Source organism: Acanthochromis polyacanthus, chromosome 1, assembly GCF_021347895.1.
Source record: "Acanthochromis polyacanthus isolate Apoly-LR-REF ecotype Palm Island chromosome 1, KAUST_Apoly_ChrSc, whole genome shotgun sequence".
NCBI classification, from domain to species: Eukaryota; Metazoa; Chordata; class Actinopteri; family Pomacentridae; genus Acanthochromis; species Acanthochromis polyacanthus.
In genome coordinates this window covers 19745085-19764552 of record NC_067113.1, presented here as the reverse complement: position 1 = coordinate 19764552, position 19468 = coordinate 19745085, and the positions used below count along the sequence as shown (strand labels likewise).

Sequence of the window (19468 nt, the reverse complement as noted above, 5' to 3'; positions counted from 1 at the left end):
GCAACTCAAAAATAACAGTGACCTCCAGCAGTTTTTCAAATTAAAGTCCGTTTAAAAACCAATGATATTGTTAAATATTAGGGATTGATGTCTAGAGGAGTGATGGCGACTTGGCTTTTGAGACTGCGAGTTTAAAATGAAAAATCTGTGTTGCAACTTAAGTATCACTGGTTGCATTATGGTAAGTGTGGCATCCATTTTTAGAACCTTGTATGGACTAGAAATGACAAAAACTTGATTTTGGCTGTTTTTGTTTTTAAAGTAAACTGTTCTGTGAGTCCCCTAGGTTCATGCTACAGTATGCATTATGGCGTTAATGTGTCTACAGCTCAGACTGTTGGTGCTAAGCTGAGAATATTTAAAAAATAAAACAATATATTACTGGATGCCAAATGCAGGAATTCAGTAGCTCATTTGAAAATCATAGCAGAGAACATCAACCAACAGAAAACATGTGAAGTAGACATCTGCATCCTCAAGTCCGCTAGGAACTGAAACTCATCACAGAGTTTTCTGTTCTGTGCAGCAACAGCATCACTTCCCACACTGTCTTAGAATATATAATCCACAGTAACTGATCAGCTTTTAGCTTTTTAAACATGTAGAATCCTTGATGGTGTCTCGTATTTGGTTCGGAAAACCTTTGTTTTTGTGCAGAGGGATGCAAAATCATTCAACTTCAAACATGCACAGTTTTAAAAGAATTATTCTGATAATTTACCTACTAGGAAAGACACATTCCTGAAGAATAAAAAATGAGAAAAGAAGTGGTAGAACTGCTGCATTCAAAACAATCTAAGAGCCCCATTTTAGCAGCAAATGTATTCAACTGTTTAAAGTAAAAGTTGGTTTGCGGATTGTCCCTTTTCAGACTATGTATATCGTATATTTTTTTGTATTTGTTACTGCTACACAAACAGCATTTCTAGAGTCATTTTTATTTTATTGTGGCAGTGGAGAGGCAAAGAGAATAAAGGACTGGCAGGCAGCAAATTGAGCCCGGGCCTCGCTGCTTCAGGTATTTGCAGTAATATGGCATACACTCTGACCACGCATTAGGCCACTGGCTCGCCCCTGAAACAGCACTTCACTAGTTTAAACCAGAAAACACCATGTGAAATCATATTTTAACAACAGGTCATCTGCAAAATAGATGCTAATTGCTGCTGTTAGTGGAGTAAAATGTGTAATGTTTAGTGAAGTGTAAAGTAGTAGCAAAAATGATTAACTTAAATCCTGCATCATTTTCAGACTCAGAGGTCGTTCTGACAGCTTTCTATTCCCTCCCAGTAACCTGCTGCTGAACTTCCCCGTCCGTCACCTGTTCAGATGATGTATCGTGCGATTACTGCCTCCAATCCATCTACTGTCATTCCATGTCCGTCTCATACTGCGACTCAGGCTGATTGATGTGCAGAAGATTGTCTGCTTGGACTTTGATTCGGCTCAGCGTTGCTCAGCTGTGCGTCACGCTCTGCTCTGTGATGAAAACGCTGAACGATTGACCGTATTCACAATTTGTTGATTCCCTTCTTAACCCCGCCCAGCGGAGATGAAAGAGTGTAGTTTCAGATCTGACGACATAAAAGACTGAAATACAGGAGGCTTTGTGTTTCAGATGTGTCCTGTGATTCTTAAAAAAAATGAAGGGAGAAAAGGTTTGTCAACAAAACATACGTGCTTCTATCGTCCCTCTGTATCCGCTGAACACAGAGCTCCTTGTTTGTAGAAAAGCCAGAAGGGAGACAGCAGCTCAGACAATGATTGAACTATCCCAGTGCATTTGAATTATACATGGGAGTTGTGTTTCAGGCTGGACTTTCCCCTTCCAGGAAATAAGTCCAGTTCAAACATTATCATCGCTTACACACTCAGCTCACTGCGCAGAGACAAAATCATCTGAAAAATTCCACCTTAAACCTTCACATTTACTTGTTTCTTGAACACATCCATTCATTCAAGGTTCTTTTTATATTATTTACAACACTGTAGAACAATACTGATATCTCAACTATGAGATAACACATTTGGAATTGTACAGCAAACAAAAAAAGGGTTAAAAATAACATAATGTGTGATATTTTTGTATTATTTTTACAATATTTTACAATTTCTCAAAGAAAAAACTCTGTTGATTTGCCTGACTGAGTTGAATAGCCTTTACTTGACCTGACTATGACAGTAACTTTATAAAATTCCTAAAGTTCTGTGTCTTTTTTTTTTCTTCTTCCAGACCTTTTAACTTTATCTCACGGTCTTGCTCACCCACTGGGGGTTTGCTAATCTGTCATGAAGGTTGGCTCAGTCACAGCCATGCATCACTCTGGAGCTTTGTTCTCCAGTAATCTTGTGGTGGGGAGTGATCTCCATGACAACTGTGCAGCCTCCCTCTGCTGATAGAGACATGCTGCTATAGAACATACCACAGGTTTCTTCTGAGATGAGAAAAGTAACTCTACCTGTGTGATCTTAGGGGTTTTGCTTAAATCATTGTGCCAGACGCTTAGAACTGATTAATTTGAAGAGTCAAAAAGGCTAAATTTAATTCATAAAGCAAGAAATTGACCATTTAAGTGAGTTCAGCGTTAACTGCACTGTAAAAATAAAACAAATCATTTTTAAAAATGGTGAAAATACGGCAGCAAGAGTGCCAAAACAAATACGTAGAATATTGTAATGTCCAAAAACTGTAAAACTGGTGAAAATAATAGCAAACATCTGTATAAAAATGATGTGTTTTAGTAGATTTAAACATAGTGCAATGGTGTAATTTTATAGTTGCAAACTGTACAGGAAGGAATTACTATGTCAACAATATTTGTAGTTTTGATCTGTTAAAAAATGCTATTCATAGTTTTGGGGAGTTTTCTTTTATAGGGCTCATGTGTAAATTAAAACTTTTGACATAAATATTATCTGTCATTTAACAAAACAGAAAAACCTGTGACATACCCGTTAAAAGTGATTTACCACTTTTTATATTAGAAAGAATTACTGTTTTTAAAAATATAGATTTTCTTTGTCAACATTGTTTACAGTTTGGACCTCTTTTTTTTATATAAATTTATGACATTAACATGAAAATTAATATGTTTTTCTGTGATATTACTTGTCATTATCCATAATTTAACAAAACTGGGTAAATCTGTAAAAATGACCATTAAAAACTGTTTTAAAACTTTTTTTTTTACAGCGTTCTCTCTCTTGACCCTGCAGAATCCTCATATTTGCATTGTGGCCTAATTTTATTGGTGAACTGATCATACTACACAGCAGGAAAGCAGTGGAATGAATGGGTTTCTAAGTTGTCACCAGCTACTTTTTAGATGGTTTTACAATCATTCATTGCTTACAGATTAGTAATACATGATAAAATATTACAAACCTAATACAGCCTCTGGGATTTGACATTGTTTGTGTAGGAAGCCGCTGTATAACCTCTGTCAGCTCAGTACACTTTGTCTTTTCAGCTGCAGAGCTCTTTATTAAGCAGGAAGGGCTCCTCCCTTCAGCAGAGAGGTGCAAACTGAATGCCTTATTGTCAAGGGAAGGTTTTCCACTTTAAAATAAGCAAATCTCGAGTTAATGTAAATGAGTCATTAATAAATGCTTGTTGGATTCTAGATAACCTCAGTTCATACATGCAGTGGATCCAGGAAATATCCATGGCACGGCTCTTCCTGATTAATACTGAACCAGCTAAAAAATAAAAGCTGATAATTCTCTCACAGTGAATGAAGGCCTGCTGTATATAAATAAGGTTTTCAGCATTATAATTGCCTGTTATTATTATGAATTACGTCATGATCTTCATCTTTTTAAAGGGTTTAAGTCAAATAATGGTGTTATTACAAGTTAATAAAGCATTTATTGAGGTTTTATAGGTAAGTTATAAAAGTCATTTTGATTTATTACTGATTTAGTAACATTTGCAAGTACAAGGCAGTCGTTATTTTATGGCTGCATTATTAGAAAAAAGAAAGGATAAAGGCAGGACAGATGGATTTGATGCAACATCAGTTCATAGCCGATTTATAATGCATTGTAAAATGATCTCATGGACATTTATGGAACATTTTAAAACACTCTGAGCATTTATTAAAAAGCTTTCATATCATAAAGTAGTATCCCACTGTGGTAATGCTGTTCTGAAGAAGGTGTTGTGTAAAAAGAAGAAGAGGTGGCCACTTATTTGCCTGCAATCTAAACGTTAATGGTTGCAAACGTGCTACACCAGCACTAGTCTGAAGTTAGTGTGGGTTTCAGTCATGTTAAGTCTTTGTTAGATGACTATTTATATGACTATTTATATTGCAGTTTTAATAATTAGGGGGTTAATAAAGTGGTGGAAGTTAGAATCCTCTTGATTTCGGTCAGTTTGGTTTAGTTTTTGGAGAAATTTGGAGTCCAATTTCTGCAGATCGTCTTCCATACTACATGCAACACATGCATAATGTCAAAAACCCAATTTTTATTGCTTAAAGTTGCGCCAAAAAAATTAAAGCACCTTAAAAGAGAACAAACTCATGTGGAGGAGAACTCCATGCAGTCACATGTCAGAGCTGGTTGTGGTCCGGAGGTGACAAACCGCAGATCCTCCGTTCAGCTGCGAGGGTTAATGCAAGTGTCAGAGGAGCAGGACTGGGAGACATTAACTAGGTGAACGCCATCTGTCAGCCGCAGCGGGGCTGCTGGGGACGGTGACATGTGGACGGCGCGTCCGTGGCCCTTTAAGAAACTCCATGTTTTCGCTACATGATGCGTCAACATAAAAAGCGGATGATGCTGTTATGTAAAAACACGCCGAAGTGAAGCGTAGTTTGCAGGAGCTCTGCTGAGTGCGTCTCACGGCTCACTTCGTCTCACAAACCGCCGTTGTAGTTTTACGTGGATCGAGTGGAGGTTTTTACGCGGAGCGCACGGAGCGGCGCAGTTTGGTGCGAGGAAAAAAAACCACCAGGAGAGGCTTCAGCCGATCAACTCAACATGAGTCGCCCTCCACACTGTTTTCCTCCTTCACTTGCGGGAAGCGTACACCTGACGCATCTCTCTGTCGCCTTGTGGAACTGATCTCTCTTTTATCAAATCTCCAAAACATCCCGGGTTATTTTTCCAGACTACGAAGCGGTAAGACACAAAAGCTTTCAACTCTTATCGCCTCTCGGGCTAAACTGAAAGTGTCAGGCAGGACAGGATCGAGCGATGAGGCAGCTCGGGTTGGGATAATGTGCCAGCTACGTGCAAGATAAACGGATCTTTCCTTTTCTTAGCCATCTGTAACCGTCAAAGGCAACTTTTTGGAGCTGTCTGTCATGTGTGCTGTCACTTGTGCAGGTGGTGGAGTCGTGTTTTTTGTCGCCTGAAATGCGGACGGAGCCTCGACTCAGAGACTCTCCAGCTCGTGATCGCAGAAAATGTCACAGAGGCAGCTGGTGTTGGAGTTGGAGGCTCGACTCTGCTCAGGAGTTTGTAGCTGTGTGAGATGAAAAGGGCAAAAAATAACTGATTTAATTCGGAACCAACGCGGAGGCACGTTGAGGTTCTGTTGTGAAAGATGTTTGGATGCAGAGAGAAAAGCAGTCAGTTGATTGATTCGTCAACTGACAACAAATCTGATGGGCAAAATGTAAATATTTGCTGCTTTTGTGCCAGTAAATATCAGAATATTAGAAAGTCTTTGTAGATTTGGAGAGTTTTGAAACAGATGACTTGCTTTACTACAGTTTTATGTCACTTATCCTACAATTTCTCTATATTTTATTGAAATATTACACTTGTTACTCCTACTTTGCAATTATCAACCCAAAAGCAGACAAATTATTTGAAATGAACTCCTTCAAAGGGTCTGGCATGGGCCATTTTGCTTGTATAACATTCATTATTGATACTCTAAAGGCTTTTTTGTGAACATTTTCACGTCGTTGTACTGGTAAACACTTCTTCCACCTCGTTGCTGCACCAAAACAAGCAATCTGAAGCCTCAAACTTGCACTTTTTATGCCAGTTTTTTTTTTTTTAACTAAACGCTCGGTAAACAAAGGAAATGAAATGGCACAATGTGGGCAAACTGATCATCTCCTGTGGTAAAAGGTCACTGGAAAGTACAGGCTCTGATACGACATCGGGGTTAAAATACACGGCACACAAGTAGCCTGGTGGGTTCCTCAGTATAATGGTGTTTGTAAAGCCTCTTGTGAACACAAACGCCCGACAATAGAGCTCCAGTTTTGGAGGTCGTGGTAGATTTGTGTCCAGTCAGTTCTCCACAGAGAACCTTGACAGGCCTGACAGAGCTGCATGTTGAATGCCCGCACGTGAGCCATAAAGCTGGATATCAATCCCGGACATAATCCCATTATTTCTGAAGAACTGTCCCGTTGTGGCCGTACAGAGAGGAGGACAAACACGCTGACCTCCGGCTGTCCCAAAGGAGACAAATACTTCCAGCTCAGGCCACATGTGGTCAGAGGAGCAGACAGCAAGAGCAGGACATTTAACCCTCCTGTTGTCCTCATTTACGGGCACCAAAAAATATTGTTTACTTGTCTGAAAAAAACTAAAAATTCCGCCAAAAAAATTCCCCAAATTTCTGAAAATTTGCAAAACCTTCAGGAAGAAAATTCTAATAATTCCTTAAAAGTTTTATTTAAAAAAATCCCCCAAATATAGCAAGAAAATTCTTGTAAATATTTTCAAAAAATGAGTAAAAAAATCTTCCCCAAAAAAATCCTAAAAATATCTGAAGTGATTACATATATATCAGTAGAACCTCTACTATTTTCTTTAATAACATTCACAAAAAAAGCAACCAAAATCCAGCGAATTTCGCTGGATTTTGGTTGATTTTTTTTGTGAATGTTCTTAAGAAACATTTTCAACATTTCTTTTTTTCCACCAAAAAATGTTGAAAGAAAGAAAGTTTCACTGTGAAAATATGTATTTTTTCCATGTTTTCGAACTAAAACTTGTCAGTTTTGACCCGTAGGACAACATAAGGGTTCAAACAGAGCATTATCTTGCTATTTTTAACCCATAGACATATATTTTAGTGGAGGGAAAGATCTTCTGACACCGAAAACAACTTTCCACCCACAGCTACACAGGAAAGCACACTGACACGGCCCATTTTTCCAAAACACCGCACTGTAGGTTAACTCCTATCAAACACAAACTCACAGCTCTTTAACCGTAACCTTGTTTGTTGATACATCGCCCTCCATTTTTCCGTAACTTCAGCTGCCTGTCAGTGATAATATTTACTAGGTTTGGTTTGGATTTGCGTGGACGTGCAGCTGCTGCCTCCCTGTAAATCACTGGAGTGTATTTTAAATGTGGAGAATCTCAAGAGTACAGACAGAAAATTGCACTTGCTTCAACTTTAAAGAAAAATTCAGGCTCATGAAAACTCACCCAGCTCCTTGCTTGGGAGCGTAGTGCTGCGCAATCCAGATAAAAAGAAGAGAGGATTTGATTTCGAAAAAAAAAGTCATCTGGGTTGCCTTCAGTTACTACCCAGAGAGCAATAATCGAGTGTTATTATTTCACTCCCTTGTGCTCCCTTCGCCTCTGGAATCAGACCTACACCTGCGGTAGAAGGGCTTAAAACTAGACTAGACTTTTTGTGCATCTTTCAAGATCAGAGACTGTATGTGTTTTAATTCCTTAAATCTTAACCCCAAACCCTGATCCTGGAGAGTTGTGGAGCCTCGGGGCAGATGATCGCTGCACCCTGCCGGTGATCCGACCTGAATAGGGATTAAAAGATGATACAAACCTCCAGGTAGCTCCAAAATAAAATGCTTCAGGTTGTCAGGGTGATTAGTTATCATTACTAACTGTAATTAACTGACTCTGTCGTCATAATGAGGTCTTGTCCCCAGAATTCAGCTGTTATGTTGCTAAGAACAGTTTCACCATAGTCTGAATCACCAGGTGTAGATAAACCTCTGTTTCTGCTGCACATTTCACACACTTTCCCCTCTCCTTCTGCTGTCTGCGTGCTACCTTCACTACAGGAAATAGCAAACTCCAGACTAGCAACCTACATGCTGATAATGGCAATTTTTTGCCAACGATTTGAATCTCGCCTCGATGAAGGTTGCTTGGTTTTTTTGTTCGGTTCTTTTGTTGACTCAGTCTTTTTATAGATATCTGCCACCCTGTGTGGACATGTTCTTTTAATTCCCTCTGCACTCTTTTGTAGGAGCACCATTGCTGCATCTTTGGTTTAGCACCGCCCCTGGTAATTGTGATTAGTTTACAGAAACACAAACAGACCACAGTGTTTGTTTCCGCTGCAGCAGAAGGAGATGCAGTTAGACCATTCTACAGCCGCAGACGAGAAAGAAGCTGTAATAAAACCAGCAGCATTCTAAAGGACGGCCACAAAAATGAGAGAACTTTGCACTTTGCTGTTTTACAATGCTAATGCGTTTTTATTCTTAATCCTGTTCAGTTGTATGAATATTTCGCGGCGCTGAATGAGCGGAGAATCTTGTATCTCAGGATTAGCAAGCCGTGCTGTAGCCTGTAGTCCTCTAAAAGCCATTAGCCGGCCCCTCTCTTCCCCCCTCTCTTCCCCTGACTCACCCTGGCACATTGCCGAGACACAGCTGTGAAAATTACAGGTTTGTTTCATGGAAACATAGAAGAAGAGGAGGCAGGGCTGGTGTGGAAGGAAGGACGAGAACAGAGACCCACAGACTGGCATCAGCTGTCCATTGGTCCACAGCTGCAGTGGATGTGCAGCTTTCAGACTCGGGGTCTCGCACACTTCTCACACTCAGTGAGATTGTTTACATGGGTGTGTGTGTGTGTGTGTTTCGGGGAGGGGGACGCTAAATCCTGTTTGGCTGCAGCCAAACAGAACAGAAGCTCTCACTGTGACTGACAAACGTCAGGCTCTTTCAGTGAAAAGCACATGGCACCAAGCGTCCTTCAGTTTGGCAGATGCTAAAAGCATGACTGAGGACCTGGCAGGTGGGCAGGCAGGCGGCCGGCCCCCTCCTCACTCCTTCCTCAGCTGGGCTGCAAACCCAGCGACAGGCCTCCTCTATCAGAGAGTCATTGTTCACGATGATGATGACAATCTCTCACTGTCTCCGTTCACCGTGCTATCTCAATCCATCACTCTCTTGTCTTTTTCCTCCCCCCTCCTTCCTCGCTGTCTCTCGCACATTCTCCTAATTTTCCTTCCCGGTTGTTTTCGCCTGCGCTCTCAGAGAAGTCCATGCCAAACGTTTGTATCTCCGAGGAACTGTCAAGCAAAGAAAAGCAGGAGGCTGAATGTGGAAAAATTGCCCCTCTGATTTCCACTGAGTTTGACTTTTTTCCTGCTCGATGTGAGGCGAGGTGTGAGATTCCCTCCACTCCTCTCTGGTGCTTTGCCTCAATCCTTTTGAATTCAGTCTTCATCACTATCTCTCTCTATCTGGTTTCTCTTTTTTTTCTCTTCTCCCTCTTTGCTAGTCAGGCTGTCTGGCATCTTGCCCTGACTCTTTGAAGAGGAACAGTAGAAGGAGATAATTACACTTCCTGTCCTGTATCTGCTCTGTACTGCTGAACTGTCATCTTTACATCTGTAGGCTACACGCTGAAGCTGAGAAACGGCTTACTACCTGTTCTGCTGTGGAGAAAACACACGGCTTTAAGCTCAACGTGCTTTTATGTGCTCGTGACAATCTCTCGTTTGAAGCTCTGTTTTGATTCTATTTATGTGCAATTAAGCAGATTTCCTATCATCGTCTACAAAATGCTCTGATCACAACATTCCCTTTCACCTACTTCTGCACTGTCAGAGTCTCGGCTGTTTCAAGGCTTCATTCTGTGGCTTGTCCTCCTCATTATTTCCTGTCATGTTTCACAAGTAGTTTACAATCTGTCTCATTGCTAAATACATTCTTTTCTAAGCTCCAGTTTTTATTTCACTGTGTTTTCTTATTTCTTGTCTTAATTTTAGCCTTGGATTTCCCGAATTCTCCCTTTTAACTGTGTTTTTAACCCACACAAATGCTATCTTGTGTGGATAAGTTGTAATCGCGAAAACAAGTTAACAGCCATGTGTCACATTGTTGCTACCAGCCATGCATGACACAAACGCCTCTGTCTCTCGCACACACTCTTCAGATAACCCTGGTTAATGTACACAGAGCTGAGCCAAACAATGACAGGCTGCTTGAGTGGTTAGAAGGGATAAGGCCTCCTGAGTGACTTCACTGGATTACATGTGTACTGTATGATTCATCTCTCTGAAAACATATTTTGCTTTAATGATTGCTGCACACACGTGGCTTCCTCTTCTAATGTATTCTGAAGTGAGATTGTTCTTCTATCACAAGCATTACTGGTGCAATTTACATTAGCTGCTCTCTTCTTTTATTTGCGTAGCTTCATAATCCCTATTCGCAGGTGATTTAGATGGTTTTCATTGCATCTTTGGACGCTCTGTGTAATCACAGTCGTACCACCAAAATGGGTATTATCTCTTGAACTCCTCCGACCCGCTCAATTCTGCGCGGCCAAATATTGTTGGCACTCTCACAAATTGACCATCACTTTCGCATCAGCGGCTTTTAGCTAGCATGACAGCAACGACACCTCGGCCAAGGTTTATGTGAGACCACGAAGACCACACTGACCGCACTCTGAGCAGCAACAACAACAAAAAAACTGTCATGGCACTTAAGCCAGCGATAACAGAATTTTCTGCTCACTTCAAAACAGGAGCTGTGAACAAAGCATTGACATATCACTTTTTAAGTCTAGGAACTTGGCAAGAACTTGCTTTTTACACGTTCAACGGTTTCTTCACAACATTATCAACTATTTTAAGTCGTGTTTCTGGCCATGTGGCAAAAATAACCCTAATATCGGCTCTTCTTTTAGTTCTGTTTTTGGCCTCTGTCAAGTCCTGGGGGGGAGATGTGGTTCTTCAGCTGCTAAATGCTTTATTGTGTTCACCAGCTGGTCTCTAACTGAGTCTGTGTGCTGTACGGTGTCGACTTTCTTTTACTTTTAGCTTTTTTACTCTTACTTTTAACCTGTGCTAAAAACGCACTTTGTCTTTAAAAAAACTTACCAATATGGCACAGATTCTCTGTAAAAGCAAAAAAGAATAATCAGGTTTTCAACTTTACGGCTGTCCTTGAACCAAAAACAATGCCATAAAAATTTGCTTTAACTAGTTTCTGTAAAAAAAACCAAAAAAACAATAAAGTCTGCATTCCACGGTGTAACCTTGAGGCCGTGAGTGACTCATCTGTCACATGACAACAATTCAGGGACGTTTCGTCTGAGCTGGGCTGAACTGCAGGCTGTGTTTACACAGAGCAGAGCAGAGCAGATACCAGGCAAGTATGGAAACAAACTAAAAATGTAACTAGTAAAATATGCATGGTATGTAGAGTCACTGTTTTTTTTTTTCCAAGATTGCTACCACCTGTGGACACCTAAAAAAATGTTGGACAATTTTGTTTCTTTTTCTGTTTAGGGGGGATTTATGGCATCATAACAGTGCAAAAGACTCTGAATTCTTTCTCCTTCTAGCAGTGGCTGTTTCCATTCAGGTGTAGGGCGTTTTAATGCAGTTAAAAACACAATCGACAGTGAATAAAAATGTGGCAGGAGCAAAGAAAAAAAAGAATGCTCAGAAACTGCCTGGAGTTCAAAGGGGGCAAGTGTGTGTTGATGGTGTGTCACGTTTGCTGAACAAAGACGAGCATGTCGTTAGGAGCTAAATGCTGAGGTGTAGTGTGATAGCAGCAGATAAACAGAAGCCATTAAGTCATTGAACTGTTACAGAGCCACCATGAAGCACTTGTTCCGTTTTATATGTAGGAGGAAGCGGATATTATTTTGTTCATTACTCTTTACTTTGAAGGATTAATTGCAAAACAGTATGGTGCTACTTGCGTCTTTTAAAATCACAGACTAGATATCAATTATGTTGTACATTTGTGAAAAAAGAAAAGTCTGTGAACTTTTTTGATTTACAAAAAAAAAAAAAAAAAAATCCAAGAACTTACTGTTAAAAAAAAAAAAACCTTTCCATTTACTGTGTGCTGATGCTCTGGTAGCTGGAGGGCGGCTGGTCTGTAAGCCGGGGCAAGTGGAGAAAGAGATCAATAAAGTATTACAGTGTTATTTCACTCTGCCCTATGTTATCTCTCTACCTTCAGAATGAAAAATTCATCATCATCATCAGTAAATATCTCCTGAGATAAGAGTTTCTGGGGCAAGATCTTGTTGAAAAGCGATACAAGGCCAAATGTAGATCAGTTTCAAGCAATCTGAGTTGAAAGTGGCCTGGAACACAATATAAAGCACCAGCTCTTAAGAAATACTGTTGAGTTTCAATTTATTGTACATGACTTGTGTGTGTATGTTCGCTTGCATGAAGGACAGTATTTCTGCTCATAACATGAACTCTGATCAGAGCAATCAGTTTTGGAAATGAATGAAAACCTTTTCATTTCTCTGAACACTCTGATCTTTGTCAGGGAAACTTGACTTTATTGAAGGCAAAACAAACAACATAGTCACTTCTTTAGCTGTGATTTATCTGGAAAAGTCACAGTAACTGTTGTGAAAGCAGTGTTTCTATTTTATGTAACCCAGAGAACTTGATATTCTGACTTCCTTCATATCTCAGTTCTCATTTTGACTCCCATATATTTAGTTTCTATCAGTGATGTGTTTTTTTTTCCGTTTATCATTGCTGGAAAATGTTAGAGATGAATACTTTTTGAAAATTAGTCTAAACCAAAGAAAACACAAAATAAGGCCTGCTTCAAACTGGTTGCTGTGTTTCAAATCTTGTTTAAAGGGTCCATACTGTGCCCCTTTTAGCAAATTATTTTGAAATCACACTTTCCACAGAATGTATCTTTCACAGATGGTTAATTTTATCCTCACTGTATATAAACTGGTTTTAGTTTCTGTTCCAGTGTCTGTAACTTTTGACACAACTGAGCTGTCTCTGTCCGCGGCCAACTTCAGGAAGAAAACTCTCTGTGTATGTGATTGATGGCACAGGGCAGCTGACACAGATGGTGTTGACTGTGTGTGAGGTCAGGACTTTCTATCGCTTCTAACTTTCACTCTGAGTGATCATGATACCCGGAAAACTCACCTGCTGTTGTTTTTAACTCATGTGGGAGTACATGAAGACTCTTTTTATCTTGACAGGGTTTACTTTACACCTCCAAATTTTTAACAGTCACAAAACACCAAAAAAATGACTGTTCACCACATGGAAACTATTTACACTAAAAGATTTACAATTTACAATTAGTGGGACAGGATCACAACACTCAATTTTCATCCCAAAGGGAAACGTGTTTAAACAAGTACATCACGGAAAATCTGTATGAAGCTAATGTATTTTATTTGCTTATTGCCAAACAGCAGTTTGTTAGCATTTAGTTTGCTGGTGGACTTCAGGGAGCATTTAGTTGCTTTAGTTTAGTTAAAGCACCAAATATTTCTCCCAGGAGTTGGTGGAGACCAACAGTAGAGCATAAAAAGTGTGTGGGCATTCAGAAGGTGGCCAGATTCTCTTAACTCCAAATGAACAGTGTTACTCTGTGTCTCCTGGGTTTGCATAAGTAAATACACTGCCTGTCCAAAAAATGCCACCTGGATTTAGCTGTGCAAATAAGTAAGAGCCTTCCATTGGACAATTACTGCAGTGATGAATACGTTTCAGCTGCAACAACTTATTTAACCCGAGATAATGCAGTGAGGAGCTTCTTATTTCTTAAACCATGTTGGAAGACATATCCTGTGGTCATGGAACAGATGTTAATCTGTCTCAGAAGGATCAAATTATTCGCATCAAGCAAAGAAAACAACTAAGGAGATTTCTGAAACTACTAAAATCAGGTAAAGAACCGTCCAACGTATTATTAAAACCTTAAGGACAGTGGTGAACCATCATCCTCTAGGAACAAATGTGGTCGGAACAAACTCTTAGATGATCATAGGAAATCAACAGTAGAACTCACGGTTATGTTTAATAATAAAAGTAAGAAAATTTCCACATGCACAGTGTGAAGGGAACTCAAAGGATTGGGACTAAACAGCTGTAGTTCTAAGAAATTCACTGATCAGTGAGGCTAATCAGAAAAAAAGGCTTCAATTTGCTATGGAGCATAGAGATCAGACACTGGAGCAATAAAGAAAGTCATGCGGCCTGATGAGTCCAGATTTACCCTGTTCTAAAGTGATGGGCACGTCAGGGTAAGAAGAAAGGCAGATGAAGTGATGCCAGTGCCTACAAGCCTGTGGGGGTTAGTTATGATCTGGGGTTGGTCAGGTTCAGCAACTTTATGTTCCCAAAGAATGAGGTCAGCTGACTACCTGAATATCCTGAATGAACAGGTCTTTCCATCAGTGGAATTTTTGTGTCCCCGATGACATGGGTATCTTCCAAGATGATTATGCCAGGATTCATGGGGCTCACATTGAGAATGAGTGGATCAGGGAACATCAAACATCATTTTCACACATGGATCGGCCTCCACAGAGTCCAGACCTCAGCCCCACTGAGAATCTTTGGGATGAGCTGGAGAAGACTTTGAGCAGTGTTCTGACTCTCCCATCATCAATATAAGATCTTGGTAGAAAATAAATACAGCTCTGTAGAGAAATAAATGCTGTGACATTGCAAAAGCTTTTCAACACGATGCCACAGTGAATGTGTGTCGTTAAAGGCCGTCCAGCAACATATCAGAGTGTGCGGCTTTTTTTTGGACGGGCAGTGTATTTTGCTCAAAAAGTAGCAACATAAACTGTAAAGGTGATGTCAGTGCTGTGTTTGCAGTCTTCAACAATAGTTTTCTCCTGTCCCAAAAAATCTGTTTCGATGCTATATGAAGGAAGCATCAAATGTCTTCTTGTGTGTGTGAATGTTTATGTGAATAAACAAAAATGATTACTTAGAAATATGAAACTAATGGCTCCAAACATATTGAAAATGTTTCATTTAAATATATAGTTAATAGAAAACGTGGTGCCTCTTTTTCCTGTCTGGTTTTGTGAAATGATTTAGATGTTTGTGTTGACATCAGCACTGAGTGAGCGAGTAAGTGAGTGCATCCTGCATGTAGGAAGCATTTAGCCGTCCAGGTTGGCGTCGCGCACCTCTCCGCAGTGTGTTGCAGTGTGTTTATTGCAGTGCGGGTCAGTTCTCAGCAGTCTATACTCCCTCAGCTTCCCCCGGTGCTCACGCCTCATTAACTCAACACACTCAGCTCCTTTACAGCTGTTAATTACACACTGTAAAGCTGATATTGATGAGGACAATCAGCATTTATCCCAATTAAGCTTGATTCTGACTACACGCTAACGTGATAACCCGGGCGGCTTTCCAATCAGATTGTTGTTAAAAAAAAAAAAACCCGTAACTTGCTGTTTGGTGTGGATGTTGAAGATTTCCTTTAACTGGAGAACTGGAACACCCACTGAGAGAGTCCAGCTGAACGGTCATCGCTGACAGTGTGTGTTCAGTGTGTATCATAACAGGCTGATCTTGTCTGTGTTTTGTCAAGACGTAATAGAGGGAATAAATGATGAGCGGCAACTGATCACTCATAATTAGATTGAACGTATCATTAAGAGCAGAGGATACAGTGAATGAGCCTAATTAAGAGGGATACATGCTTCTATTTTCTGCTGTCGTTAATAGAAGAAAAAATGACTGAAATATTCCTGTGGGGATTATTGTTATGGATGTAATGTTCATTAGTGAGTTGGCAATGATCTCATTCTAGATTACATTTAAGTTGCTGTCATACTCTATAAGGACTTACTGAATATGATATCACATAATGACTTTAAAGTGTGTTTTTCTGGGGCTCAACCTGATGGTTACTATTGCCATTATTGATTCAAAATACCTTTTCTTTTTTCTTTCCTGAAGTTTCGATGAATGAAAAGCATGCCCATCTGGGTTCTTAGAGCCCAATGAGATACGTTCAAATGACTTATTTTACCAAAATATCAGACCAAATCCCAAAGATGTTCATCTTATTACCAAATTGGACCTTTGGAACTTTTTGTTGTTGTTATTGTTGTTAATTTCAGGAGCTGGAAGCAGTAAAATTTAATTTAGTACAGGTTGACAGTAATACTCAATAGATTAATTGACTAATCATTACAGCTCTGCACTTGTAAAGCTTCTTTATACCCTACAATAGACCCATTATATCATTTCTATGGCATTTAAATATGAACTTGTTAGATTTTCAATACAGTGAATCCATCTTTTACCTGCTGCAAGAATCCAATAGGAAACTTTAGTTTTCTTGCCAGTGACATTTGTTGTCAGCTGTGTGTATTATTCATCAGAGTGTATTGATTATTTTTCTCATTAAGAGCAGACAATAAGATAATCGAGCTGAAGGAAGACGACTGCATGCTTCTATTTTCTGACGCCATTGATCTGACAAAAAATCACTAAAATGTTCCTTTAGGGATTCATATCTCAGTCGCCATAGCCATCAATAGGAACATAGTGGGTTTTATATGCCGCACATTTGATGTGTTTTGTACTTTTAAAATGATAAATCGGTGCAGACTTGTTCAAAATTCAATACGACTCTAGAACAACCTTGCAACAGTAAATTGCTGTTCTTTTCTTGTATATATAACTTCTTGCACGATTGTAATTGTGCAATGCATGTATTATTTATCACAGTTTGCAGTGTATTTTTCCACAATTAGGATCAGAGGTACACTGTAGAAATAACCTAACCCTGACCCTAGCAATTTACTGTTATTTTACACTTTTCCTTGTTTTGTTAAATCACACGTAGCAACTTGTAAAATTGCACAAAAAAAAAAGGGCATCTGTTTACATGTTAACCCTAAAACACAGTATTTATACAGATGGTCATTCATTGTTTTACAACTTTTAAACATAAAATGACACTAATATCAGTATTAATATCATGAAGTGTCAACATTTTACATATATTTATCGTTGTTTGAAAGAAGGAATGTGTATATGAAGAACAGAAAAATGTTTTTCGTTCACTGTTAACTTGTTAAATTACGGATAACATTTTGTAAAATCCCAGAAAGGGTATTAATTTACATGTTGACTATAAAAAAGAACAGGACAATCTGTGCATCATGTCCACATCAGAAATCGAATTCATTCTTCATAACATGTGACCATAAAATTACAATTTTACTGGATTTAAATGGGCTAAAAATACAATTATGTTCCAGATATTTGCTGGTATTTTCACAGTTTTTTAGTGTTACTTTGAATGTTTTTTTCATTTGCTGCCAGATTTTCCCCATTTGGTACAGATTTTTTAAACATTGTAGGCCAGAGATGGAGGCACATTCTTGTGATTTCTATTGTACTTTTTATTCCTTGGGGAACTTCAAGTGATCCTAATGATCTTTATGTTTGTGGCACACTATAGATGAACTTAATATGAGTTTAAGGTGATGTTTGCTGATCATCCATACATATTTTATTCTCTATATTACTGTAATATTGAAATACTGTTTAAGTTGATGTGGCACTGTGCACACAGAACTATTTTCCCTACAGTTTATGTTTCACTTTCCTCGTGTTTTTATCTTAGTTTGAAGCCAAATCAGATTTAAAAAATTAACTTCTCTCCATCTCTCTCCGGTGATGACTTTCCGGGGACAAGTTCTGGTGATGTGTCTTAAAATAGAGCTAGTTTCAGGGATGGAAATAATCCAGAGTCCTATTGCAGCAAATGACAAGTGGCAGTTTGTTGCAGACAGGAGATGTAAAATACAAAAGTGGGGGGTAAAGATGTGCGCTGAAGGCACAGTTTGCAGGCATATTCCGGTGAGATGAGCGTGATTTTACGGAGGGGTGTCCCGGTGCAACGGCGAATGTGAATGCAGGCAGCGCATGAATATTATCTCCAGCATGCCACTTCGGAAGTAGGTCACCGCTCACCGATTTGTTCACCATGTCTCCAGCTACTGTGGGCTGTTTGGTCCGCGGATCGCTCCCCGGCTCCACGGAAGCACCGAGCACAAACTGAGGCAAGCAGAAGCGAGCACGAATTTCTTTCTTTATTCCTGCTTTTTCTTTATTCCTGCCGGGGATCCTTTTATTTCCAACGGGACGCGCTGAAAAAGGTGAATTCGTCAAATCCGCGGCTGCAAAAAAAATTCAGTCACAGTTGGAGATGATCGCTGGGTAAGCCCTCGCTTCTAACAACTCGCCTCCTTCATCACATCGATATTAAACTAGCAGCTCAAAAAAAAAAAAAAAAAGAAAAGAAAAGAAAAAAGCCCGATTGATCGCGGATGTCTGACGCCGATGAGGAGCTGTTTGCTCTTTACTTCTGCTGCCACTCTGCCGCTACGGCATGCTGTCACATTAACACTGTCCGCCACCACCGATATGGACAAGCTCCAGTAGGCGAGTCTGTTTCTTTCTATTTTTCTCATTACAAACGCAGCCTGCCCCCCTCTTAATTGCATTTTCTGCTTAATACAATCCACGATCCGTGAGTGGATGTGGGTGTGTTTGTGCCTGTGTAGGAAGAAGAAAAGCGATGGTGGTGGTGGAGGATGGTGATAGTGTTGAACTGCTTTTTTTATTTTTTATTTTTTGCTCCACAGAAAGTGGACTTGCACTATCTGAAGCCACACCGATCTCGGATCGGTGAGAGCTCCAGCCTCGGGGCTTTTTTCCCTCTCATGATGACAGCTCCACACAATGTCCTTCTTCTGAATGAGTCTGTGTGACAGTCAGCCAGCAGCAGCAGCCTACTCCTCCTCCTCCTCCTCCTCCTCTTCTTCCTCTTCTTCCTCTGTCAGACTTCTGATATAGGCTACATGAAACTACAGTCAGTTAATACGCCATCAGCAGCAGGGAGAGAGTGAAATCCGAGGCACAGAATTATCAGCAAGTAGGTTTCCTGTGTCAATTATGCTCCATTTGCTCTTTAAATTGTGTAACATTCAAGGGGTAAAAATACCTTCTTACGTTCCCAACCTGGAGACCCTAAAAAAGAGGATCGCGGGACGAATCTGATGGATCACAAGCTGCATGGAAGGGTGCAAGAAAGAAAGAATGCATCTATCTGATTGATGCTGTGTTGCTCTTTTTTTACCCCAATGCTTTGTTTTTGTGGAAATGCAAAATAATGCAAGCGGTTTCTAGGATAGGATGTGTTGTTGTACGTATTGTAGCTAAAATGTGCTCTAAGCTGCAACATGCAACACATGCAAAGCAGCAGTATGACAGAGAGCATTCTGCGTAATGCATACTTTTAGTGTATTTTACTATTTATACACTTAAACCTGCAGTGCAGAACTTTTGTCTCCCCCTTCTGGCACTGTTAATGTGTGCTGATGATGGATTTCTTGCCCGTTGCTTTGATTTGGAACTCCAGCTTTCGTTTTTATCCACAGCATCAGAAACTTTTCTTCGATGCCTCTTAGTTTTTGTCGTCATACTCTT

The 19468-nt window shown here is 39.9% G+C and overlaps 1 protein-coding gene across 2 annotated transcripts in view; it reads left to right on the top strand.

Moving 5' to 3' along the window:
- The first annotated feature begins 4745 nt into the window (after window positions 1–4745).
- bahd1 (bromo adjacent homology domain containing 1) overlaps window positions 4746–19468 on the top strand; it is a 33224-nt gene continuing 18501 nt past the window's right edge. Inside the window, exon 1 of one of the 2 annotated variants that reach the window (XM_022221452.2) lies at window positions 4746–5127. The gene's annotated coding sequence lies outside the window, so the exon portion shown is untranslated. Of the gene's footprint in view, window positions 5128–17801; window positions 18197–19468 lie in introns of those variants that run through there. The other variant, XM_022221461.2, reaches the window with a different exon arrangement.